This window comes from Castor canadensis, chromosome 3 (assembly GCF_047511655.1).
Source record: "Castor canadensis chromosome 3, mCasCan1.hap1v2, whole genome shotgun sequence".
NCBI lineage: Eukaryota > Metazoa > Chordata > Mammalia > Rodentia > Castoridae > Castor > Castor canadensis.
In genome coordinates, this window is record NC_133388.1 from 159,728,676 (window position 1) to 159,746,221 (window position 17,546).

A 17,546-nucleotide genomic window follows, 5' to 3' on the forward strand; every position below is an offset into this window, starting at 1 on the left:
CTGGATTTCTTGTCTGAGCAAGAGTAAGCATGTATTTTTAATAATGCTAAAAATACTATTACTATAAATTAAATATAAGCACATATACACAAATGTTACCATAAGAGCCAAAATTATGCAAAATAATCTAAAGCTTTAGGTAATTAAAACTCAAGCAACAGAAACTGATAAAATAGAAGGCTGCTAGTTGCTTCTGCAATAAGAATTCAGTCATAAATTATCAACAAACACCTAACAGAATATAGTGATAAAACAAAAATGCAAAACAGTACTTTTTAAAGATAGAACATGTTGGCACTTTCTTTTATAACAAACATAATAATGTTTAGAACTTCTATAACAGTATTAGCTTTTTCTCTTAAATTGTTATTAAATATACATAACATAAAATTTTTACCATTTTAACCATCTTTAAGTATACAGTTCTGTGACATTAAGAATAGTCAGTGCTGGACCAGACAATATGGCTCAAGCCACCCTGAGTATAAATGTTTTATCAGATATATGATTAACAAATATTTTCTCCCATTTTGTTTCACACTCTCCTATTCCTTTTCACTTTTGATGCACAAAGGGAATTCATTTCAATGAAGTATAATTTAGATCTTTTTCTTTTTTTGCCTATGTTTTTGTTGTCTAGCATTAGCATTTAAATATTTCAAGTTCACAAAAATAACAAGTCACAAATGTAAGTATGGATGAAAAAGTCCTTAGAACATTGATCAAAAGATATACTGGAATAGGATCAAAAAAAATAAATTAACAAGGCTCCACCTCCTCTCAGGAGGTAGAGATCAGGGGGATCACAGTTTTTGCCAGCTTGTGCAAAAAAGTTCATGAGACCTCAATTCAACCAATGGGCTGGGCATGGTGCACACCTGTCATCCCAACTATGCAAGGAAGCACAAATAGGATCATGGTCCAGGCCTACCTGGGCATAAAACAAGAACCTATCTCAAAAATAACCAACACTAAAAGTGCTGGCAGTGTGGCTCAAGTGCCTAGCAAATGTGAGACCTAGAGTTCAATCACCAGCAGTGCAAAAAATTAAATAAATAAATAAACGATTTAAAACAAATCCTACTTGAGAGATGAAAACTATGCAATTTGTAAAAACCTGATCATACACTGAAACATACAAGCAAAATCTAGTTCTGGAAGAGGTCAAAACATGCAAATATGGAGAACAGAAACATCAATGTTGCATCTCAGCATCCTAGATAACTTGAAATAACAGTGGTTCAATGGCTGCTTGACATCCCAACTCTTCCTAAACCTTCCATCAGTTTGGTCTTTAAAGCTCAAAAGTTGTTTTTCTTTCATGGTCCTCCCTCTTATAGAAGATGTGTTTATTCATGTGCTTTCAACTATTTATTAGTCTTTACTAAATGCTTAATAACATCTAAAAGTCAGCATTTCCAAACCATAGATTATTTCATCTGCTTTTCTAGTACCTCCTGTCTGCCTCGGTTTACAAAAACCACCACCACAAAGCAAAGTAATCTTCACTAGTTTCCCAAGAATAACACTTCAACATCTTCTTATATTTATCCTCTCTATTCCCTGTATACAACCAGTAAACAAAAAAATTCTCTTTCAGTTTCATGTTTTCTTTTCCATTCCTACTACTACTGAGTATATTCCTTGTTGTCTGTAACTGGGTAATTGAAGATACACCTCCTGACCAAAGACTTTCCAATCAAACCTCTAGAACTAAGCAGATGTTAGCTTAAATTCTGTCTCAGATCACTTATTAGGCAAAAGACTTTTACGTAAACATTTAAACTCTCTGACGTTTCTTCCTTGGTGTTATGAGGAAGTGAGAAAAGATATGCAAAATGTCTACATGCTACCTCGAACCAGATAATTTCACACCTTCCTCAAAGTATACAACACTATACTTATCTTTCTTGAATAGTATTTGTATTATAATATGCTTCTTCTGAAGAATATATGACTCCCAATTTCACCTACATTAAAAAGCTAAATCTTTCTACCTAAATTTTAATGTGCTTTATGGTCTTGCTTCATTCTGTCTCACCAACCCTATTTTCCCATTGATCATATATTCTCCAATACAGGCAGACTGACCTTAATTGAAGCTTTCTTCATAATAAACCCATGTCTACTATGCTTATTAAGACTTCTTCTCTACCCAGAATGTTCTTCCCTTCTATCCATTTAACTACATTCTCCCAATTAAGTACCTTTCACCTCCATGACTAATTTAGCTTTTGTTATAAGCCTATCTTATTTACCAAACTTCTGTAGTAGAATTTACAAACTGCACCACATACTTTTGCATTTAAATTTATGATTTCATATTCTGAGCACTTGCTTTACATAATATTTTATAAATATAAAGTACCTTATAGATAAGAATGTCTTATAGTACTATTGAATCTACTAAAATGTTTCATTCTGAATTCAAAACATAGTAAGCATTCACTAAACAGGGAATTCTCAAAGTAATAAGTACAAATGGCCAGTACATGAAGAAGTGTTCAACTTTCCTGGCTATAAAAGAGATGCAAATAAAAACTACACTAAGATTTCATCTCACCCCAGTTAGAATGGCCATGTTCAAGGGCAATGACAGTAACAAATGAGGGCAAGGATATGGTGAAACAGGAATCCTTTTACAGTGTTGGTGGGAATGCAAATTAGTACAACCATTAAGGAAAGCAGTTACAGAGATTCCTCAAAAAGCTAAAGCTAGAACTCCATATGATCCAGTGATACTGCTCCTGGGCATCTTCCCAGAGGAATATATGTCAGGGTACAGTAGCGACACCTGTACACATATGTTCATTGCAGCGCTATTCACAATAGCCAAGCTATGGAAACCACCTAGATGCTGTATGACTGAAGAATGGATCAAGAAAATGTGATACACACACACACACACACACACACACACACACACACAATGGAGTTTTATTCAGCCATAAGGAATAATGACATGTGGTTTGAAGGTAAATGGACACAATTGGAGGACATCAGGTTAAGTGAAGTAAGCCAGGCTCAGAAAAACAAAGGTGGCATGTTTTCTCTCATTTGTGGAAGGTAAGTCCAAAAGATAAACATGTACACAAAAACAAACATGATCATATACAAACTTATATGTAGAACATGTTTATAATGTGGAACGACTCTATGGAGCTTGGGGAAGGAGGGAAAGGAAAAGAGAGTGATAGAGGATCAACAATATCATAAAACATAACATCTGTGAAGGTAGAAGACTAAGGATGTGTATTGAAAGCTGTTAAAAATAGGGGTTGGGAGGTAAAAGTTAAGGGAGAGTAATGGAAGGGGTTGAACAGACCAAAGCAAAGTATACACATAGTGGAGACCACTGAGAAACCCCTTTGAACATCCACTTAGATATTAATAATGAAAGACAGGACTGTAAAACAGGTATGGTGTATGTGTGTGTGGGAGTGCTTGTGGGAGGGGAAGGGGGAATGAAGGAGATTAAGGTGAGGGAATATGGTTGATGGACTTCATATACTTACATGAAATAGAACAAAGAAACCTCTTGTAACAGTTTTAAGTGGGGCAGAGAGGGTGCTGAGGGGGAGAGATGGTGGGAGCGATCTAACCAATGTACAATATAAGCCTATTTGGAATTGTCACAATGAATCCCCCCTGTACAACGAATATATCCTAACTAAAAATTTTATTTTTAAAACACAGTAAGCATTCAATATATATTTACTTTTTCACAGAATAATAAAAGCACAGACCTTTCTAGTAGAAGAGAATCTAATATCCAATTGAATGCTTCATTTAATATCTAGGAAAATGGAGGCCCATAGAAAGTATGAAACTTCCCTAAGGATACATACCTATTTAAAATAGGGCAGACACTAAAACACAAGAACTTTTATTTCTCCCACCACTCTCCTGCTTTTCTTGGTGGTACTAGGGATTGAACTCGGACCTTCCACTTGAACCGCATCTACTCCTTTTGCTTTTTTAGTTGCTTTTCAAAAAGGCTCTTGCATTTACGGTTATGCAGCCTGGGACTGTGATCCTCCTCCCTTGACCTTATGAGTAACTGGGATCACAGGTGTGCACATCACTCTTAGTATGTTTTTCAGATATGGTCTTGCTAACTTTATGCTCAGATTGGCCTTGAACTACAATCCTCCTTTCTCGGCCTCCAGAGTAGCTCACATTCATAGATATGCTCTACCTCCCCTGGCCCACAAATTCATTTATTTCTTAGCCCATTATCCTACCACATGTACTCTATTTACATTTAAATTTTTTACCTCCTTTAATGCTTAATTTAGAGATGGAGGCTTATGATGTTAACAGCTTATTTTATCAGTTCCTATTCACAGAGTCCTATACAAATTATTCAGTCCATCCTACTCCAAGCCACCAGCTTCTCTCGCTTAAGACTATTAAAACAGCTTTCTGTTTTCACTATTTCCATTCTTGCTTCTTTTAGTCTCACACACAACAGGCAGATTGAGCCTTTCAAAAGACATATCACATCACATTATTCTCATCCTGCAAACTCTGCATTTGGCCTCTCATCATACTTAGAATAAAATCCAAAATCTTTATCATGGCCAAATGTGATTTGGCTTTATTAACATCTGCCAATCCCATCTCCTATCACATTCCCTCCTGCTCAACAAACCTAGCCATGTTGGCCGCCTTTGCCGTTTTCTGAGTATTTTAAGCATGTTCCTCTTTGAGTCTTTAAAATTGGCTGATCTTTCAGACTGGAATGCTCTTTTACAAGACAGTTCATCATTTATTTACCTGAAATCCCTACTTATATGTCACCTCCTCAGTGAGGCCTTTACTGACCACCAATTTGAAGTGAAGCCTCCGTCATTCTCAAGTCTTTTATCCTTCTGTATTCTTCACAGCCTACACCTGGCCTTCTTTCCTACTACAGTGTAAGTTTGATGAAGGCAAGAGACTTCTTTTTAACTTCGGAATTTCTATGCTAATATACCTGATACATAGTAGGTACTCTATAAGTGTTTATTCAATGAGTCAGTTTATATTTTCACTTACCAACCTTTTCAATGAGCGTTTATTACATGCTTGTAATAAGCAGTGGATCAGGCATTAGAGATACAAAAATGAGTAAGACATGGTTATTGTTCCATTTGGTTTTTATAAGGAATTTGAGACCTAGGAGATTTCCTGGCATGTGAACAATAAATTACAAGACAATCTTAAGTGCTATAAGAAAAGTGTTGACTATACAATAGGAATCCAAGAGAAGAGTCTCTAATTTTGTCTTTAACAAGTAAAGAAGGTCTTCTAGAAGAGGTTATCCTTGAGTTAAATCTATCTTTCCCTTATGCAGTTAAAAAATGATTAACATGTAATAATTATACATACCTACAGGATACAGTGCAATATTTCAATACATGTTTATGATATATACTGATAAAAATCACAGTAATCCCAGCTCCTTATCATTAGTTTGTGTTTAGAGCCCTCCAGCTGCTCTCTTCTAGTTACAAAGTCAGCCAGTCAGTCAGTCTGTCTCTCTTTCTCTCTCTCAATACTGGGGTTTTAACTCAGGGCTTCACACTTGCTAGGTAGGCACTCTACCACTTTAGCCACTCCACCAGCCCTTTTTCATGTTATTATGGAGATAGGGTCTCATGAACTATTTGCCTGGGCAGACTATGAATCATGGTCCTCCTGATTTCTGCCTCCCAAGTAGGTGGGATTACAGATACAAGCCACTAGCACCTGGCTGTTTTTTTTTTTTTCCTAGACATTTTTTTTCTTTTATTATTCATATGTGCATACAAGGCTTGGGTCATTTCTCCCCCCTGCCCTTACCCCCTCCCTTACCACCCACTCCACCCCCTCCCTCTCCCCCCACCCCCTCAATACCCAGCAGAAACTATTTTTCCCTTATTTCTAATTTTGTTGCAGAGAGAGTATAAGTGCTAATAGGAAGGAACAAGGGTTTTTGCTGGTTGAGATAAGGATAGCTATACAGGGAGTTGACTCACATTGATTTCCTGCACGTGGGTGTTACCTTTTTTGTTTGTTTGTTTGTTTTTAGCTTGGGGCCTTGAGCTCACTAGGTAGTCACTCTACCACTTAAGCCATGTCTCCTCTCCAGCCCCTGAGTTAAGTCTTAAAGGATGAGTAGACTACATAGAAACACACAAACATAATTTTCAGTGGCTTGTTTTATTCTACAACTTTTTACATCACAACTACATTCAGACACATGCTTTCTCATTTCAGACACTCCACAATTGAATTAGGTAACTGGACTCTCATACCACCTTATTCATATGTAGACCATATACTTATCATACCATACTGTAATTGTGTGCTTGACTTGTTTAAATTCCCCCATTAGACTCAAAAATCTGTAAGAGTAATAACCAGATTTTATTAAGCTGTATTCCTGATATCTAGTACAAATGATTGCTGTTCTTATGTAATTTATTGAGGGAATGTTAAATTTTTCATTTTGAAGTAGTGCCAAAGCACAAAACTAAAGGCAATGTTAGGTAAGATTCTAGTCATACAACTTAATTTAAGCTAACTTATTATTATAAATCTAGACTAGCTATTGAAGAACCTTTGGGAGGGAAAATAATGCTACTAACTGAAGTTATTCAGTTGACTATTCATTTAATAATGATAAAAATAGCTACTGCCAATAAGCTAAAAGCACTATATTAAGGTTTTTTTATAAGTTACTCACTTTTAATCCTCTGATTAATCTTGTAAGGTATTATATCTTTATTGTACAAATGAAGAACCTGAAACTCAATTTGGTTTAAAAATTTGTCCAAGGATATAAAACAAATTAAGAGGATAAGCAAGAATTTTAACTAGATCTGACACTAAAGCTTGGGATCTAACTTCCAAATGATTATCAAGTCCAATTTAATTTATATTACAGGTTTGCTAGAATATATTTCATTTGCTAAGTTAGCAATATACATAAACAGACTGATTTGTATTAGGCCAAAAGCTAATTTTTTTAACGTTGGGATTATTCTTTTCAGTAGACTCCACCAAGGATGTAGGAAAAAGTTGACTTTCTATCAGCTTCTTTTAAAATTCTACTGCTTTAATATTTTATCATAGTTTAAACCAGTTAATTCCCAAAACACTAAATCTATTTTTGTATGTAAGTCATTTGTCTCTTATCCTTATAAGATAAGATATATCAATCCTGTGATCATTAAATCTAACAGGAAACATAATATGTTGTTGGTATGCAATAGGACTTTTAGCCTTTGTATTGTCTACATTGAGACACTGAGTTGAATTTACATACAAAAGAGCTTTCACCTGAGTTGACACAATTGTCTTAGATAAATCTACAGAACTGTAAAAACACTGATAACGTTTGGAAGGGATGGCTCTTAACACATTTGTGTGTGTGTGTGTGTGTGTGTGTGTGTGAAACTGGGGTTTGAACTCAGGGCTTTGTTCTTATAAAGCAGGCTCTTTTTATTGCATTGGCCACACCTGTCCATTTTGCTCTGGTTATTTTGGAAATGGGGTCTTGTGAACTATTTGCCTGCGTTGGCTGTGAACCTCTATCCTCCCTATCTCAGCCTCCGAAGTACCTAGGATTACAGACATGAGCCACCAGTACCTGGACTCTTACCACATATTTTTACATGTATACTCACTTTGCTAAAGGATGTTAACCTAATTTACAAATTGACAACAAAAATAGCAATAAAAAAGAACAGCATGAATACCCAACTTGCAAATGAGAAAGTGGCACCTAAACAGTCATTAATAAGGTACAGATGGAATGAGAGTGAATTTATATGAGTTAAAATAATGACTCAAATAGGAATACTTTGGTGATAGTGTTGAAAACTTTTCAGCACCTTTTTTACTTTTTAAAAGCCATTAACTCTGAATTTATTCTTGATATTTTAGACTACTTTTAAAATTCATTTGATACTTTTTACATTCTCATGACAGTTATTTATAATGTTTTTCCAAAGTTATACTTTACTTATACATGCTCTTTTATTCCTCACAAAGAAAAGCAGAAGAAAAACATTATTTATAGAAAAAGGTCTGCAGAACAGATGCTTCCCCACTGCAGAAAGCAACCAATTCCAGTAAGGAATACAACAGCATTCAATCAGTGGTCATCATGTGCCAGGAATGCAAAACAGAGTACTGATGATAATCCAGCTTATGAATCATAAAATCCACATGGAACACAAATATTTGAAAACATTATTAGGAAATCCTAGTCCATTGCTAAGGCAGATTTATGCCATAACAGTCTGAGACATAATCAGGGACTTTGGATTATTTTTTCTTTGTCGTAACTACTACTTTAAAGGAGTTTCCAAATACACAGTAAATAACTGACTGATTTTAAGGACATTTACACGAACATCTTAGAAAGTATTTGTAATGTGTAACACTAATAAGATAGACTACTTGTTAAATAAATGTCATAACTGAGAAATAATCTAATCATTTTCTCTTCTTAAATGATAGAAAACTTGCAGTCACGTAATAGTATAAGGGCAGTGATCATAATGGTTTTCATTCAACTGGACAATATCAATGAGTATGTATTCATTCTACTACAGCATGAAAAAAAATGTATTCTTCAGGAAAAAAAATGAATGTGTAAGATATATAAGTGGACCAATCACATAAAAGTTGTAATATTATGGTGGTCTAGAGGTCTTTAACCCCTCTTAAAAGTGCTAAGGAAATAGCAAACAATAAATGTAATGAATATATATAAATACATGGCAGACCTTTCAAGATGGTAAGGGAAATCCTCCAGGCCTAGACAACATACAGCTGTGACAATAAGCCAAATCTTACCTTGGGGCAGCCAGAAGGGCATGAAATGATGGGGGTGGGAGACAGGTTGTTAAATAAGGTTTATATTTTTGTGGATGATAAAAAAAAAGCCGAATAGGAATCCCTGCATAAAGTTGGGAATCTCGAAGGTCTATATCCTCAGTGAAAGAGTAGATGAAGAAAATTTTACCCAAAGGCAAGGGAGATGACAAGTCTCACTGGATAAGATGTAAAGGTGAGGGTAAGGAAGTCTCCCTGAAGAATTTATAATGTGTTCTGCTTTCAATTTTACATTACCTACTTGGTCTAAGAAAACTCATACTCAGAAATAAACCTAAAGCAGTCTCAATATGGTAGCACCCTAGATGCCTAGTGGAAATAAATGGAAATCTATCCTACAGGGATTCAGTCACACTCAACCCTCAAACCAGAACTCACATCATTTTCTGAGATAAAATCTAGCGACACTGCTGAATATTTAAAAAAAGAAAAAATCCAGTTCACAACCCCCAAAATGAATAAACACACCAATGAGAACAGTCAGAAATAACAAACAACAGAATTAAGATGTCCTTCTCCTTAGTATTAATCCCCTTAGAAAGCTGGACAATAGAATAAAAATTATAAGAGGAGACACTACCATTCTAGATTGGAAAAAAAAAAAGGAAGCACAAAAGTGAGAAGTATCCTGGCCAGAATGGAAAGCAGCAAGTAATTCTGATGCCCCTTGTGGGATGGCCTACGGCTTATGGAATACTTTAAACACTGGAAGCCCAGATAAGCTGCTTGGCAAGAGTGATAGGAACTTTGAAACTAAAGGATATACTAATAACAAGACTAAATAAAGAGAACAGAACAAGAAAGTTGTTGCTGAGATCCAGACTTCAGGTTCATTAGAGTCTATACTAAAAATGTCCTATTGTAACAGAAATGACAAGTCTAACTGGAAAGAAAAAGCAACATAGTCTACAAACTTCATGCACAATCAAATATAATCCATCAAAAATAACTCCAATATTCTGGGCCTACAAGACCAAACTGACTCTAAAGAGAAAGCTGTGAAAAATTCAGATTTGAATAGGTGAAGATAAGAAACAAAATAGATAATGTCAGTTATTAACAACAAAAGTGACTTAATGAACTTTCCTATTTCAATACAAGCTGAAGCAATCAAAACCTAATTATTTATTTATGGTGAAAGAGTTGACTAAGAAGTCCACAAGTTGTGTGCAGTGCAACTTCAATGAGATGAGCAAAAAACTGGAAACAATCGTGGCAGGAATCTTTCACTCCTCTCCCTGGACATACTGTATTTGGGGTTGTTGATTAATTTCTGTTAATGTACTAATCTTGTGTCAAAATAATCCTCACTTGAATTAGAAAATGAAAGGTACTGTTGCACATTTGCTTAAATGTCTCATGGAAGAACCCTACTAATTAATACTCTCTTGTAGCAAAGTAAAACTACTAACAAGGATTGCCAGAAATTTCACTTGCAAATATGGTCAAGTATAACACTTACCTCACTGACCCTGCTGGAATATACAAAGTTGTGTCTGTTGTGTCCACAGCAGGATCAGCTGGCTAAATGTGGTCTCATTAGTACCATGTTCAATCTATCTGAGTGCCAAGTATTGGGAAAACATACAAAATATTCACCTTCAAACAGCTTCCCTTAAGCACCACTTCGTATCTCACAAACATATAATAAAAACAATAATAATAATACTAATAATAAACCTGGTATTCAATCATTTAGTATTACTAAGATCTGTGGATGAAAATTTGCACGAAGAATGAACTTTCTTCCCACTGCTGTAAGTAGGTGGTCCTTCTATCGCAATGCAAAACAGCTCATACAGCTGCTGTCTTTGGCATACCTGTCATTAACAAGCAAACTTTATGGATCCTAACTTTCTGCATGTTCACAGGCATGTTTTAAAGTTACATCAAAGCGTTCAGGATCTCCAAAAGTCATAAAAGACTTGTTCATCATTACAACAAGCCTAAATGGTGAGAAGGCATGTGGGCAGGACTTCAGAGGCTCAGTGACGCAAGACTGCACAAGTTCTTGGCATTATACTAAAAGTTTCCAAACAAAAGATTATCTTCGGTCCCCTGTGCACAATACTGATGTACAACATGGTAAATTAAATGGTAAAAGCAACTTTAACCATGACTTTTATTTTTTCTTTCACAGCCAAAAATATGTCAAAGGATTAACGAAATATAAAGGGGCTTATAAAACAAAATATTTTAGAATAAGAGTAACATTTTGAAAACTATTGATATAAGCGGTTCATAAAAAATCCACAAGAGGGCACCAAAGACAAGACTAAAATTCCATTAACTGACAATTTAGACAAATAGGGTCATAAAATACGTTATTACACTTACTAACACACTCTTAATATCTTTAGAAATGGATTAGTATCCACTGATAATTTTTTTAAACTGAGATATTTAAAAATACCATAGCCTAGCCATTAGCATACAATATTTTTATGAAAGCAGTTATATTTTATAAAAATGTTTGTTCTTAAGGTAATTTTCACAATAACTTGTACATAACAGCTAAAGTTCAATGAACAATTGTTGATTTCACAAAATTAATAAAAGCATACAATAGGAAATAACTATTCACATTATTACTGCATTCTAAATTGCTTTTATAGAAAAAGATTATTGATTCTATATCTCATGCTGTTAGAGCAAATATAGCTAAGGGCTAATTTGTCTTGATAAAAAAAGATCCTTTTTTCCATTAGGCATGGTGGCTCACATCTGTAACCCAAGCTACCCCATAGGCAAAGATAATAGGATCGTGATTCTAGGCCAGCCTAGGCACAGAAGTACACACTTGCAATCCCAGCTACGCGGAAGAGGAGGTAAGAGGATCACAGTCCGAGGCTGGCTCTGGACAAAAATACAAGACCCTATCTAAAAAATAACTAAAACAAAAAGGGGACATCAGTTAAAGTGGCAGAGTGCTTGCCTAGAAAGTTCAAGGCCCTGAGTTAAAAACCCTACTACTGAAAAATTTTTTTCTTTCCTTCTGTCCCTTTATCATGATAGTGTTTAAGAGCAAACAGGAACTTTAATACACATTTAACAAAAGAAATATTACTTGTTTAAATTAAGAAATGACATTATTAAATGATTTTAAGATCAATTTCAAAGACATATGAATAAAAAGAGACTGCTTGAAAGACACTAAAATAATAAATATTGATTTTAACATACAGTTTATATTACTGAAACTCCTGATACAAATAAACTTCTCAGGCAGAGGATGGTTAGAGTAGCAAAAACCAATCTCCTTCCCCAATCCAAATATTTATCACGTTTGATGTAAGCATTGCTAAAGTAGCACTTTATGTTCTAGTATGTACCTTATTAATTTTTAAATATAAATTCAGATTGAGCATTCCTTATAAAAAATGCTTGGGACCAGAAATGTTTCAGATTTCTTCAGATTCTGGAATATTTGCCAATATATGAGATGTCTTTGGGAGAAAATCCAGATATAAACACAAAATTCATTTGTGTTTTAAATTATATATATTTATATATATCATACAATATTTTTAGCAGGTCCGCATTTTCACTGCAACCCATCACAAGGTTAGGTGTAGAATTTTTCACTTGTAGTGTTATGCCAATACTACAAAAAAAATGGAATTCAGAGCATTTCAGATTTTCAGATTAGGGATGCTCAACCCATATATTCTGTGTTAATAATTTTGTAATACTATGCTAAACAATAAGGAGTAAAAGTCATGTAAAAAAGTTTTATACATATATTTGCTGACTCATTAAATATTTATACAATATAAAGTTCCAGTGTGCTAAAATACACTCTTCATCCTTGAAAAATGATGGTTCAGTGACAATAGTTAGAAACTAGACCAATACAGTGAGATAAATTTTCTCATAGAGCTAAATACAGTCTACCATGGGAGCATACAGCAATGGTTAACCAGCTAAGATCTGGAGAAGAACTATGAAATGTTCTCTCTTTCGAAGGGAAGCAAGACTAAGATATCTACACAAAAGCAGCAATACGGGTTTTTCTTTAAACATGATTGAGCAATTCTATCCATGCTCATGGTTTAACTACCAGCTATAGAAAGCACTGTCTGTCCTAATTGCGTGAGCTCTTTCTGAATCTTGGGATTCTGACTGTGTATCCACCAGCTTGCTAAACAAAATGACTTGGATGAGCCATGGATACCTCCAATGACATTAAGTGGTAATATGATTTCATCTTACCCAGAAAGGAACCATGAAGAAAATACTGCTGGAGAATATTTCAGCTACAGTGTAAAAGGTAGATAGAGTAGGGTCACAATAAAGGAACAAAGGCTCTAACTATTCTATTAAAAAGTTTGGTTTTAATTATTTCTCGGATTTTTCCCAAATTTTTATTTGTTAAAAGATAGCTACATTTTTATTCAAAGAAGAAAGGTCCCAGAAGAAAGGGGTAGAAACATGTGACTGACTGAAAAGGAAAGCAGAAAAGGGGGCCTATTGAAAATTAGAAAACAAAGAGCAAAAACCCGACCATTCCCATTCTTTATACATGTCAATTACAGTGCTCATTACACTGCATAAGGGCCACCATCAGCTGGCTTGCTGCCTCACTCACTAGCTTACACACAGTCTTCTTGCAGGGAAATACTGTCTTATCTTTCTTCTGTACCAACATTTGTGAATAGAAAAAGACACATCTTCTGAAACAGAGAGAAAAAGAAATATAGTGAAGATACAGAAATATATGAGAGTTAAAGGAAATTGAGGTCTAATCAGTGCAATAAGAAAAAAACAGCTTATAAAGATTGGATAGAAAAGAATAAAACTATCTTTATTTACAGATGAAATAACTGATGAAAATTTCTCAAGAGGTTTTCTTAAAAAACAAAACCAAAAATGCCTGATGAGTAATAAGTTAATAACATCAAGGGCACAGAACACAAGTGAAATATACAAAAGTCAACTGCTTTATAATAAATCAGAAATAAGCAACTGGAATTAGAAATTTTAAAAGAATTTCAATAGCACCAGGGACAAAATGGCACGCTTGGGTCTGACATATAAAACATGTGCAGGACCTGTGCATACAGATATGAGAAATAAATTGAGAGTCAATCCACATAAATGGATTAGAAAACTAAACATTGTTAAGAGATCATTTCTTTCTAACTTATTGCTTTGAAGCTATTCTGATAAAAAATTCCAACAAGTTAATATGTAAATGTTGGCAAATCAATTCTAAAGAATATCTGGAAAGGCAAAAGGCCGAGGCAGTCAACCAATTATGTACTGAATAATAAAAATAAAGTTGGAAGATTCACACTGTCCAATCTTAAAACTTCAATAACCCTATAATAACTAAGGTGGCATAGTATCAGCAAAAGAACAGCTATATCAATTTTATATATAGGTGTCTGTGTTATACATATATATATATCAATGGAACAGAAGAAAGAGCTCAGACCAGACCTACACAGATATAGTCAAGTGATTTTTGAAAAGTTAACAAAGGCAACTCAAAGAAGAAAGGACAGTCTTTTAAGCAAATGGAATGGGCTGTAATAACTAGACATCCATAGGCAAAGGAAAAAAAAGACCTAGATACAGACTTTAAAATTGTCACAAATTAACTCAAAATGTATCATAGGCCTTAAATATTATATGCAAACCCACAAAATCTCCAGAAAAAAATGCAGAAGAAAAATCTGTGGACCTTGAGTTTGGCATTGAGTTTATAAACAACTAAAGCATGATTCATGAAAAATAAACAGCTTATAAGGTGATACTACAACTTCCTGCTCTATAAAAGAGATTGTTTAAACAATAAGGGCTGGAGGCATGGCTCCAGTGGTAGAATGCCTGCCTAGCAAGAGCAAGACCAAGAGTGGAGTTCAAACCCTAGTACTACCAAAAAAAAAAAAAGGATATATTTAGCCAGGTGGGTGGCTCATGCCTGTAATTCTAGCTACTTGGGAGGCAGAGATCGGGGGATTGCATTTGGAGACTAGCCCAGGCAGAAAGTTCATGAGACCCTATCTCATTCAATAAAAGCTAAGCATGGAGGCACATTCCTGTTATACCAGCTATGTAGGAAGCATAAATAGGAAGACTGTGGTCCAGGTGGGCTCCAGTAGAAATCTGAGACATTATCTGAAAAATAATCAAAGGAAAAAAGGCTGGAGGGCATGGCTGAAATGGTAGAGCACCTGCTTAGCAAGCACAAGGTCCTGAGTTCAAACCCCGGTACCACCTAAAAACATACAAACGAAAACAAAACACAACAACAAAAAACCATATAGACTGAGAGAAAATATTGGCAAAACACATACCTTAGAAAGATTGTATCCAAAAATACAAAAAGAACTCTTAAAAATCAATAATATGAAAACAATGCCATTTAAAAATGGGGAAAAGTACTAAAAAGATACTTTGCCAAAGAAAATATAAATGGTAAACAACACATAAAAAGATACCCAACATTTACAGCACTAGGGAATTGCAAATTAATATGAACAAATACAACCGAAAACATACTGGAATGGCTAAAATGCAAAAAACCTGACAATTTGAGTTACCACTGCATATTAACAGAAACTCTCACTCACTGATGGTGGTAACACAAAATTATAACAACTTTGGAGTAGAGTTTGGCAACTTCTCACAAAGCTAAACACAATATAAGGTCTTGCAAATGTCAGTCTGGCAACTTATCTAACTGAAGCAATAACACATCTACCCAAAAGCCAGCAATGCAAATGGTCATAAATGCTTTCTTCATAATTGCCCCAAACTAGTTAGGAACCAAGACATTCTTCAATAGATTAAACAATGGTACATCCATGCAATGTAATGCCATTCAGTGATAAAGTAAGCTATTAAGCCACAAAAAGAAATGGATGAATCTTAAAATGTATACTGTTAAATGAAAGAAGTTAATATGAAAATAACACACAGTGTGTGATTTCATTTATACAATATTTCAGAAAAGGCAAAACTAGAAACTGTAAACAGATTAGCAGCTGCGAGGGGTTTAGGGGTTCATGGAGAGTAGAAACAGGTAAAGCACAAGGGAGTTGTTTTTTTGGGGGAGGGGAGCGGGGGGTTGAGGCAGGGTCTCACTATGTAGCCCAGGCTGGCCTCAAACTTGTGGTCCTCTGGCTCATCCTCCTGAGCCAGGAGGCATGCAACACACATCCAACCTCCACAAGGGGGGTTGTTTTTTTTAGGGTGATGAAATATTCTGCTTGGTATTATAATGGTAGACACGGGACACCATGTACTAGTCAAAAGCCATAAAACTTTACATCATTAAGAGTGAACCTTAATTTATGCAAACTTTTACAAAATCATTTCAGAAATTAAGGGATCCCAGGTGGAATGCAGAATGAGTATAAGGGGGGAGGAGGAGGAAGGGGAGGATAAAGAAGAAGAGGAGGAGGAGAAAGAGAAGTAGTAGTAGAAATAGCAGTAGCAGCAACAGCAGACTTCATCTAAATGTATTTATAAATGTGTTAAAGAACTTCACTGAAGGGTGAAGGGTATGAAAGAAAAGGTACTAAGTTATTTTGAATGTGAACGGACTGGAAAATAAAGAGGAAATACTAAGTTTCTTGACACATATGACCAACCAAAATTGAACCAAGAGGACATTAACAACTTAAATAGATCTATAACAAGCAATGAGAATGAGAGGAATAAAGGACCTCCCAACAAAGAAAAGCCCAAGCCCTAATATAGTCACCACTTAATTCTTTAAAGAACTCACAACAATGTTTCTCAACTATTCCATAAAATACAAAAGGAAGAAATACTACCAAATTCATTCTACAAAGTCAGCATTTCCCTGATACCAAAATCAGGTAAAGATGCAACAAAAAACAAAGTTATAGACCAATACCCTGATGAACATAGATGCAAAAATCCTCAGTAAAATACTTGCTAGTAGTATCCAACATATTAAAAATATCATACACCACAATCCAGTAGCTTTCATGCCAGGGATACAAGGATGGTACAACATATGCAAATCAACAAACATAATACAACACATAAACAGAATCAAGGACAAAACTCACATCATCATCTCAACAGATAAAGAAAAAGCCTTTGATAAAATTCAACATCCTTTCGTGATAAAAGCTCTGAAGCTAGTGAAGACATTAGAAGATGGAAGGACATCCCACGCTCATGGATTGGCAGAATCAATATTGTGAAAATGGATATACTTCCGAAAACAATCTATATGTTCAATGCAATCCCTATCAAAGTTCCAGTGAAATTCTTCACTGAGATAGAAAAGTCAATCCTAAAGTTTATATATAGAAGCACAAAAGATCTCAAATAGCCAAAGCAATCCTGAGCAATAAGACCAACACTGGTGGTGTTACAATACCTGACTTCAAACAGACATGACAAACAATGGAATAGAAAAGAAGACTCAGACGCAAACCCACATAGCTACAGGCATTTGATTATTGAACAAAGGAGCCCAAAATATACACTGGAGAAAAGATAGCCTCTTCTACAAATGGTGGCTAGGAAAACTGGATATCCACTTGCAGAAGATTGAAACTAGATCCCAGTCTCTCACCTTGTACCTAGCATCAATTCAAAGTGGATCAAAGTCTTTCACGTAAGATCTGAAATGGTGAAATTACTCCAGGAAAAAATAGGGAACACACTGGTCTGCATAGGGATAGGTA

At 35.0% G+C, this 17,546-nt stretch overlaps 1 protein-coding gene across 6 annotated transcripts in view; it reads right to left on the reverse strand.

The window, feature by feature from the left end:
• Stk3 (serine/threonine kinase 3) overlaps positions 1–17,546 on the reverse strand; it is a 313,658-nt gene that overhangs the window by 106,928 nt on the left and 189,184 nt on the right. The window lies entirely within an intron of this gene.